This window comes from Lithobates pipiens, unplaced genomic scaffold (assembly GCF_037356315.1).
Source record: "Lithobates pipiens isolate NorthernLeopardFrog02 unplaced genomic scaffold, aLitPip1_a1.2 Scaffold_8, whole genome shotgun sequence".
Taxonomy (NCBI): Eukaryota; Metazoa; Chordata; class Amphibia; order Anura; family Ranidae; genus Lithobates; species Lithobates pipiens.
This window is the reverse complement of record NW_027507903.1, coordinates 202,585,169-202,596,241: the sequence shown is the minus strand read 5'-3', so window position 1 is coordinate 202,596,241 and position 11,073 is coordinate 202,585,169. Positions and strand designations below refer to the sequence as shown.

Below are 11,073 nucleotides of genomic sequence, written 5' to 3'. Positions count from 1 at the left end.
GCTTGCTGAACCTACAAGCAAATAAAAAGTAGGAATGAATAGATATGGGTATAGAAAGATGAGAAACAGTGTTGTAACAGTATGAAGTTCAACTAAAAAAAGTATATTTACCAAAAGGAAAAGTCAGCGTGGCGGTAGTATCTGTGCTGAACCTGCACTACAGATGAAGTGACAGCGCTGCCTTTTGTATCCCCCATCCATCGAGCCGGCGTCTGACGTCACCGGCTCGATGCGGACAGCCATAGGTGGAAGCAGTGAGCATGTGCAAAGCCTTCCAAGTCGGCATTTAAACTACCAACCCCATAATGCCTCAGTGCTGACACGAGGTTCATTTGGATACATGCTGATGGAGATAGGGCTATGCTAGCTCTCCGCCCTTAAAGGGGCGGGAAGGCACAAGCCTGCATAGAGGGCAGATAAAACGACGATTGTCATGGCTTTTAACCCTTGAGGGGATTACATGCTCCCTTCCACCTCAAATCGGGGGCCGCCTGGGGATATGACCCAGCGGCGCCCTTGGGTGTCCATATGCCCTTGCATACTTGGAGCAAGGGAAGATAAAAAACAGAGGATCCGGTCCCAAATCACAAAATAGTAAGGCTTAGGAATGCGGTGTAGGGAAGGAGGGAAAAAGCAAAGCTCCTCAATGTGGGTGGGACTCATAGAGAGCAACAGAGATCCCCAAGTGTGCAAACCATGAAACCCACCTTGGGCCAAGCATAGCGAGACATTAAACGGTATATATTACCTGTACAGCGTTAATAGTAATTAGAAATGACATTTTTTGATGTACAGAGATATTTTTAAATATAACATAAACATATCAATAAAGAAAAAAAAAAAAAAAAAAAAAATCAAATAAATTGGGGAGAGGGTAGGAGGAATAGAGGGAAGGGGGAAAGGATAAACAAAAAAGGGAAAAAGGGATATCACTTCTCTCTCTTCATGCCAGGCTCCACGGGGGCTCACAGCTGAGGTATGAGGGTTCATGAAACAAACAAACAGAGATTAGCTATAGAAAAGATCTGTAGCTTATATTTTCATTGAAACCAGGGTATTTTGTGGCTTTTAGGATAAAGATCCACTTGGCTTCAGTTTGTAAGAGAAGCTTGTCCACTGAGCCACCTCTTGAGTTTAGAGGTATATGGGCCAGGGCTGAAAATCGTATCCAGTTGGGGTCAAAGGCATGATGGGTGCCTATGTGCCTGCTTATGGCTGTAATAATTTTTTTATTGAGAATGGGTTTGATGTGGTCTTTTATGCGGATAGAAAATAGTCTTTTAGTTTTACCCACGTAGAATCCTCCACAACGGCATTGGGCCAAATACACAACGCCTGGAGTGGAGCATGTAACGTGGAATTTCGAAACAAACAGGTTGCCATTTGGCAGTCTGATCTTTCGAGAATTATATATATAGGGACACATGTCACATTGCCCGCATGAATAAGTGCCTGGATATTTAGGTTTAGTTTCACCTGAGGAGTCCTGAAAGTGACTTCTAACTAAGCTGTCCTTGAGTGATTGAGGTCTCATATAGGTGATTGATGGTACATCGTTTATGTACTGATTAACAATAGAGTCGGCTTTTAGAAGAGGCCAGAACTTATTAATTATAGCACGGAAAGAATGATGTTGGTTAGAGTATTTGGTAATGATACGTACTTTATTATCAAAATTTTTTTGTTTATTAGAGAAGAGAAGGGAAGTCCTATCTTTATTTTTTACTCTATTATATGATTTTTTCAGAGATACATGACTGTATCCACGTGCTCTGAGTCTATTATATAAGTCATTGGCTGCAATCTTAAAGTCAGAGTCAGTACTGCAATTACGTTTGGCCCTTAAATACTGGCTATAAGGGATGCTCTTAAGGAGAGGTTTTGGATGAAAGCTTGTCGCATGCAAGACCGTATTGCCTGCAGTGGGCTTTCTGTATAAGGCAGAATATACATGTCCAGTGGCATCAATTTTAATGGTTAAGTCCAAAAATTCAATAGAGTTTTGACTGTAATTCAACGTAAACTTTAAATTGAATGGATTCACAGAAAGTAAATTGAAAAAGAGCAACAAATCTGATTCTGATCCAGACCAAAAAAATAAAATATCATCAATGTACCTGTACCAGGCTGTGATGTTACTTAGAAAAGGGACGAGGTCTTCACGTGCGAAGGTATCTTTTTCCCACCCCCCCCAGGTACAGGTTGGCATACGATGGGGCACATTTGGTCCCCATCGCAACCCCCTGCACCTGGAGGTAGTGGGATTGGTTAAATTGAAATACGTTGTGCTTCAAAATAAAATCCAATAGCTTCATAACAAATTCGTTGTAAGCAAAGAAGTTTGAGCCTCTTTCTTGCAAATAGGAGCGTATTATTTGTAAACCTTTGGTATGTGGTATAGCGTTATACAAACATTCCACGTCGATGGAAACCAACCAGGACTGTGCCGGTAGGCTGATACCCTCGAGTATCTTTAGAAGATCGATGGTATCCTTTACATAGGAAAAAAGGGAAATGACGTGCGGTGTAAGGTGTTTATCTACAAGGCTACTTGCATTTTCTGTCAGACTATCACAGCTGGAGATGATGGGACGTCCCGGAGGGTCAGTTAGAGATTTGTGCACCTTCGGAAGGGCATAGAAAGTAGCAACTTTCGGATCTTTAGAATTTAGAAAGTTCCATGTGCCTTTGTCTATAGTACCTGATTTGTATGCATTAAAGATAATCGAACGATATTGTGTGTCAAAATGAGAGATTAAAGACACAGAAATTGGTCGATACCAATCAGAGTTTTGAAGAATCTTATTACACATAGTAAGATATTGTGAGGTATTCATAATTACGATGTTTCCACCTTTATCCGCAGGTTTTATGACTATATTGGGATTAGTTTTAAGTTGTTTTAATGCCGTCAATTGATTATGCGTTAGATTATGTTTCTTGGTCAATGGAAAATGCGTCTGTTCGATTGCCTGGCAAACTTGTTGGGTAAAAGCCCAAATATTTGGATTTGTATTTAGGAGTGGAAAGTTTGTTGACTTAGGTTTGAACATTTCTAAAGGAGGGAAAGAAACTGACTGTACCGATAAACCAGTAGAAGAGATAGTCATCTCATCATCAAGGGGTACTTGGCCCTCTTCCCATAAATCCATCAAATTGGAGAGGGCTTGTTGATCAGCACTATTTACCTCATTAGTGAGTTTCGATGTATTTATTTGTACAGTAGGTTGATTGGGCTTATGGAAAAAGGTTCTAAATATCAGTTTTCGTGCAAATAGATGTATATCCTTTATCAGAGAGAATTTGTCCGAGCTTGAATCAGGGCAGAAGGTCAGTCCTAGTTTCAGAACATCGAGTTCATGACTCGTGAGCACATAAGACGATAAGTTGACTATAGATAATTCATTCCCTGAATTGGATTCTGGGTTAGTAGAGGGAGATTGGGTTAGGTATTGGGTGGTTGAGGGGGTTCTTTCCCTAAAAAAATAGGGGCGATTCGGAGGTCCGCCGGTAGGGGAGCACCACTAGGTGAAATGATGATGTCATTAGTGTTGGTAATGGGTAGGGATGATGTCAAAGGAGCTGATTTAGTGAAGGAAGACGTGAGAGTGGTAGACATAGAAGTGTTACTGGAGGTGGAGATGGACAAGGATGTGTTACTGGGGGTGGGAGTGATGAGAGGTGGGGGTGGTGGTGGGTGATGAAACATCATTAGAGGACGAACAGGGACATGGTTGGAAATAGGATGAGTTCGAGGTGGTAAAGGGGTACTGAGGTGTTGGTTGGGTGCTGCCATAGCGGCGCCCTCCGAATCGCTTTTTCTCCTCTTTGGGAGTCTGTCTCCAGATAAGTCACGATAAATTGTGGAATGATTGGATGGAAAAGAGGTTGATGAAACACTCGATCTAGTTTCATCATCATTATAGTCCCTCCTGTTGGAGGGGCGTGATGCTCTAAAGAATTTATTTTTATTATTATTTTTTCCATCTGTTGGCCATTTGTATGCCGAACCATTCGAGTAGGAATTGCTATCACGTGTGAGTTTATTTTGTTTTAAGCGTATTATCTCTAAGGTATAATTCTCAATGTGTTTGGATAATTCAGATTCCTTACGTTTAAATTTGGGAGTGGAGGTTATTTTAGCATATTCATCGTACCATTTTTTAATGGAATTATCTATCAGGTCGATATCATGCGAGTATTGGATGGCTAATAAAGTCATCATTGCTATCGAACACGTTTGTAGGTTTTCTTCCCATTTTTGCTTGATGAGATTGTCAATTTTATTTAAATTGGGGAATATTTGTATTCTAAGGCCAAAAGGCACAATTTGTTGATCAATGTATTTGTGAAAGAACTTTCTGTGCCAAAAAATTCTAACCTTACGTTCCAAGAGGCGTTGCAAATATTGCAGAGCTAGATCAAGATCCTTATCCGATGGTTCACTGTTCTTTTGGAGATCAGAAGCTTTGTTCATTAGGCCCTCCCAGGCCTCGCCGCTGAAAGCCGCCATGGACCCAGGGGAGAGAGAGAAGGAAACAAAGGGGAAAAGGGAAAGTTTGGGAGGAGAAGGGGGAAAGGGGAAATACAATTTTATTGATTAATAAAAATAAATGCAAAAAATACCGAGGAACAAAGAAAATTTTTTTATCATCATTACAGAGAGTTGCCGTGTCACGGGGAGGTGGGCCTAAGGACAAAAAGCGTATTAAAACGCATAAGTACAATAGAAATAAGTTGGTCCACACTATCCCAGAGACACATTACTGTTAAAGGTACCTCATCCCCTAATAATTCTATAAATATTGTATCCAAGAATAGGAAAAGGGGGGGGGCAGGGGATTTTTTTACGGTACACTATATAAAGAAACAGAGATTTCTTAAAAAAGAGTTCATAGTTTTAATATTGGAAATATGTTAAAATTATTTTGGAAAAACCAAAATAGCAAAAATATAATAACAAATACACTTTTTATACAAAAGATTACATAACACAAAGTATAGGGGATCCTGAAAATGTTAGTTGCTGAGAATGATCATGTGTCCTCCCGACATGTTTCGCGTTTTTGCTTCTTCAGGGGAGTATGCAACTAACATGAACATAAACACAAAAAAGGTTTAAGAATACAGAAAATACATTTATGCCATACAATTGGATACACATAAATTTCAGAACATTAAGTATGAAATTGGTCTCAATTCGCTCAGTCCAAGGAGGTACTATGCTTACCCAGGTATAATCATTCCCGGCATCGCAACCCACAAGCCAATAGATGGTGAAATAGGTGGCAAGAATTGGGTAACAGGATCAAATGCTAAAAACAACCCAGCCCCACGCAGGGCATAGATGGAGGTAGACAAGCGCTACAAAGATCAAAAACAAAATCCAGAGATAAGTACCAAGTTTACAAATCCAGCACAGGTATTGAAAAATGTTAGTTTGTAACAGAAAGGGTAACTGATATCAATCCCTAAATTATAAGAGGGAATTGGGGCTGAAAAACAAGCCTCCATAGTAGAGCATGAGATACTCATTATCAAAGGAATGAAACAATTGATTTTAATTACGCTGAATTGGTAGCTTGTAAAAAGTGGCTGCTGGGGATATACTACCAATATACTGTTAAAGAAAGTGAAAGGAATAATTATTTTTACCTGCAGTTAGAGTCAAAGATGGAAGAGTTAATTCCATATGATAATATTGGTGCAATACAAATGCAACAGATTACAAAGAAAAAATCAATTGATTCAGTGTGGTATTTTGTAAATTACAGAGTGCAGCGGTATGCTGCCACTGCCAGGCTTGCTGAACCTACAAGCAAATAAAAAGAAGGATGAATAGATATGGGTATAGAAAGATGAGAAACAGTGTTGTAACAGTATGAAGTTCAACTAAAAAAAGTATATTTACCAAAAGGAAAAGTCAGCGTGGCGGTAGTATCTGTGCTGAACCTGCACTACAGATGAAGTGACAGGAGACAGTGCGGGCTTCAGCAGGAAGTGATGCTGATCCCCGCAAGAGACCGCCCATCGCCGCAGGGGAGGAAAATAAAATACTACGAATTACAAAATGTAGATTAATAAAAAAAAAAAAACATGTGGCATTATCAAATGTACGGTCTAGAGGCAACAGAATGGGCAAATGTATTATTATGAGTGCAGAACCGCTTTAAGGAATAGCAGACTGTACCTCACTCAACCCTATGTACTGTAGTACACTATACCTTACCAGTCCTTATAAGGACCTTTGTGGAACCAGTAGGTTGTGATTAGCAGACTGTACCTCAATCCCTATACTGATAAAGGACTGCTGCAGTATAGGGCACCAGCCAGCAGTAGTGCACCTCAACCCTATATATTGTGGACCTATACCAGTCCTTAAGGAATAGCAGACTGTACCTCACTCAATCCTATGTACTGTAGTACACTATACCTTACCAGTCCTTATAAGGACCTTTGTGGAACTAGTAGGTTGTGATTAGCAGACTGTACCTCAATCCCTATACTGATAAAGGACTGCTGCAGTATAGGGCAGCAGTCAGCAGTAGTGCATCTCAACCCTATATATTGTGGACCTATACCAGTCCTTAAGGAATAGCAGACTGTACCTCACTCAACCCTATGTACTGTAGTACACTATACCTTACCAGTCCTTATAAGGACCTTTGTGGAACTAGTAGGTTGTGATTAGCAGACTGTACCTCAATCCCTATACTGATAAAGGACTGCTGCAGTATAGGGCAGCAGTCAGCAGTAGTGCACCTCAACCCTATATATTGTGGACCTATACCAGTCCTTAAGGAATAGCAGACTGTACCTCACTCAACCCTATGTAATGTAGTACACTATACCTTACCAGTCCTAGGAACTAGTAGGTTGTGATTAGCAGACTGTACCTCAGTCCCTATACTCATAAAGGACTACTGCAGCAGAAGGGCAGCAGTCAAGTATAATATTCTTTCTATATTTGGAAGAAAGAATATTATACGTGTACAAGCCTATTACCATACCAGTCCTGAAAAGAACCTGGACCTAATAGTAACAGCTACATCATAGGTCAAAGTTCTTTTACACAGTAAACACGGAAGTCCGCCGGGCGAACAGCGGCAATAGTCCGCCGATCGGGTGGACCGCGAACAGCTGAAATTCGCCGCGAAGCGACCGCCGGGTGAACCGTTCGGCCATCCCTACTCCTTGTTCCTCTTTTCCTCGCTTGAGGCATTCTACCCTCCGGTATCCAACCGAGTCTTAGGACCCGGCGGAAGCGAACGAGTGTACTGGTATAGCGAGGTCTGCGCACATGTGTGCACGACGTGGCCCTTGAGTCCGCATCTGGTGTTTTCAGCGGATGGATGCTATAAAACAGCCGCACACAGCGGCGTGAGGGCGCTGCGGGAGCCAGGACATACATACATGCTGCTTGTTATCATTCAGGTATTCACATTGAATCTTTTTTTTGAGCATCTAGCTTTTCTTCTATGACCTCTTTAACTCAATTTATCTTAGTCTTGGTACTGACTTTGTTTAGTGAGCTATTGTTATTGCTATTAGTGTAGCTATTGCTATTAGTGTTCCTATTGTGCCCCTTAGATACTCTAAGCATCTTGATCCTGGTTGATGTGTCATCCCTGGTTTCAATCCGCCGCCTAACCTGTGTTTATAAGTTACCCTTGTTGTTTGTTGCACCCCCCCCCCCCCCTTTTCCTTAAAGGATAGTATATCATTCTTTTAGTCAAGGGTTCGGTTTTTCTTTTTTAGCTGGTCTTTTTTTATGCCATCTATGGCACAGGGCTTGTCTGACGCAGCGGTACACCTAGATATCCCGGCAGTCTCTGGTCCCTTTGTTTTTAGAAACACGGGTAGGCACTGGCATGCTCATAGTGGAGACGCAATTGGATGATAACTATTATATTTTGTTGATGTAATTATTGTAATTTTGTGATGTTATTTAATCTGTGAATTTGTTGTGTATTTTCTTATTAGAAGGCGGTGTATACCGCGAACGACCAGCATCCCCTGAGGAAGCCCGTTTCAAGGGCAAAACATGTTGGGAAGTTTGTCATCTACTACTGTGTTGTTTGAGCTGTAAAATACTTGGCATCAGCCATAACCTGTACCTTCCTTCCTTTGTCCATTTGTTTTATATTTTTATTCTATTTTTCTAATAAAGGAATATTTTTTATATATTTGATATTTTCTTATTTGATTCTGCACCTATAAAGTCAATTTTTTCTACGCTTTTATACTTAATTTTGGGATGTGGTGCCAAAAACTAGTTGGTATGCTCATGGTCATAATATCTTGTACTCCCCAACAATAACGTGCATATTAGCCTTGAACATTGCAAAAAAAAAAAAAATGCCTCTCATAGACTACAATAGGGTTTGACGCTAAATTCAGGGTTTTACAAACTTCACCATGATTTTGCTGATCCTCCAGTAGGGATCTACTGCCCTCTACTGTTTGCAATTGTGAATAACCCACTATACATATCACATAGATATGTATAATTGTGTATCAGCAGTTCACTTCCTGTCTCTTCTTTGGCTTGAAAACAGCAGAAGAAGGAAGTGGAGAGATGGAGACAGATTGGAGCTGAGCCAACATGTCCCCATGGAAGAAATGTTGCTATTCAAGACCAGAAACGGGGGCTTTTAGGCAAGTGTTCCTATGTTAATTACTTTACTATTGTTGCCCATACATTCTGGGCTTATATGTATATATTTAATGACTGGTGACAGAAGTATATCTGTTACCTTGTTGTTTACTCACATGCATTATACCAGATAGTTTGGTCTGTATGTTAGTAGGTACATCTGTTTAGGTGCAGCTCCTATTATTTGAGTTAACACTTTCCCTTCTGGTCCCTTCTGGTCTGAGTTTCTATAGCTAGTTTTAGCACATAGCTAGTTTTTAGCTTCTATAGCAAGTTTAGTTCATATTAGAGCCACTGCTTTCTACTGGCTCATTGACGCTATCCGGTTTTGACGGAGAGAGTTCCCCACTACTCTCATCCGCCATACTCTGGAGTATCTGGAGAGCCTCCTCCCTGCTCATTATTTAGCCATATGGACAGATATGCACAGATTATCACAGACAAATGTGTTGCAGATGATCATGGGCAAATGTGTGCCAGATGTGCCAGATTATCACAGACAGTTGTGGCAGATTATTATGGACAGTTGTGCGCCAGATGTGGCAAGTGATAATGGACAGATGTGCCAGACATTGACAGGCAGATGTGCCAGATGTTGACGGGCAGATTGGCCTGATGAAGGGCCGATGTGCCAGATGATGACGGGCAGATGTGCTAAAAACTCACTGATCCCCCGGCTGCAGCACAGATTGTCTCTTCCTCTCTTCACTGACAGGCTCTGTGTGAGGAGAGGAAGAGATGAGAGCCGTTACAGCTCTCTTTTTACATTACATGACGGCTGTGATTGGACACAGCCGTCATGTGATCAGGAGGGCCAATCACACAGCCCCCCTGACATGCAGTGCTGCCCTGTCTCTGGAGAACACAGGCAGATTGCGATCAGGGTCGTGTGGTCCCATGTCTAATGCTAGCCCCCCCCCCGCTGTTTACATCACGATTGCTGTGATTAGACATAGCCATCGCGTGGATCAAGGGGACACATGCGCTTCAGGATCGCGCGGGTGTGTGGGCACGTGGCTGCGCGATCCAGCTCCTTATGAGGGACAATTAGAAACGTTCACTCAGAAGGAGGAAGAGCCGATCCGGATGTTTATGTGCAGTGGATGGTGGGAAGTGGTTAAAGATAATGTTATATGTTGGTTGCAACAGTTCTTCTTTTCTCAATTACTTTGGTTAGATTACTGGCTAATTTCCCAGTAAATGAATCTCCTCTGTTCAGAGGCCCGGTCCTAGGTGGTGGCACTACCAAACCCACTCTTCCACTTAGTGAAGGTTCTGGTCTTTCATTTACCTACAGGCTTAGTGCAATATTGTGTTTGGGGAGAGCCATTTGTCATTACCCCCCCCCCCCCCGAGGCATAACTAGAATCTTCAGGGCCCCGGTGCAAGAAACCATGAAGGGCCCCCAACAGGGGCATTGCTGGGTCTACAAAAGATCTCGGGCTAGACCCCATAGCAGCAAAGTAAAGAAAGTCATACACATGTATATAATATGTATATAATATATACATATCTGGGTGCAGATCCCCCACTTACATCAGGGTCTCCAGAGCCCCCCTCATTACATCAGGGTCCCCAGAGAGCCTTCCCTTACATCAGGGTCCCGAGAGCCTTCCCTTTCATCAGGGTCCCAAGAGCCTTCCCTTACATCAGGATCCCCAGAGAGCCTTCCCTTACATCAGGATCCCCAGAGGGCCTTCCCTTACATCAGGATCCCCAGAGGGCCTTCCCTTACATCAGGGTCCCCAGAGAGCCTTCCCTTACATCAGGGTCCCAGAGAGCCTTCCCTTACATCAGGGTCCCCAGAGAGCCTTCCCTTACATCAGGGTCCCCAGAGAGCCTTCCCTTACATCAGGGTCCCCAGAGAGCCTCCCTCCTTACATCAGGGTCCCCAGAGAGCCCCTCCTTACATCAGGGTCCCCAGAGAGCCCCTCCTTACATCAGGGTCCCCAGAGAGCCCCCCCTTACATTAGTGTCCCCAAAGAGCCCCCTTACATTAATGTCCCCGGAGAGCCCCCCTTACATCAGGGTCCCCAGAGAGCCCCCCCTTACATTAGTGTCCCCAAAGAGCCCCCTTACATTAATGTCCCCGGAGAGCCCCCCTTACATTAGTACATTAGTGTCCCCAGAGAGTCCCCCTTACATTAGTGTCCCCAGGGAGCACCCTCCCTTACATTAGTGTCCCCAGAGAGTCCCCCTTACATTAGTGCCCCCAGAGAGCCCCACTTACATTAGTGTCCCCAGGGAGCCCCCCCCCCTTACATCAGGGTCCCCAGAGAGCCTCCCTTACATTAGTGTCCCCAGAGAGCCCTCCTTACATTGTAGTTCTTTTCCCCAGTGAATACAGTGGAGAGGGGAGGAGCCTCTGACCGAGCATGTATCAGTAACAGTGTACAGTGCAGACTCACTTGTACACT

At 42.8% G+C, this 11,073-nt stretch overlaps 1 long non-coding RNA gene across 1 annotated transcript; it reads right to left on the bottom strand.

The window, feature by feature from the left end:
• Nucleotides 1–4,886: 4,886 nt before the first annotated feature.
• Nucleotides 4,887–5,301, bottom strand: LOC143960612 (uncharacterized). The gene is made up of 2 exons (XR_013270353.1): nucleotides 5,231–5,301; nucleotides 4,887–5,090 (listed from the first exon to the last, which is right to left on the bottom strand). It is a non-coding gene; the product is annotated as an uncharacterized LOC143960612 (long non-coding RNA).
• Between the last annotated feature and the right edge of the window lie 5,772 nt (nucleotides 5,302–11,073).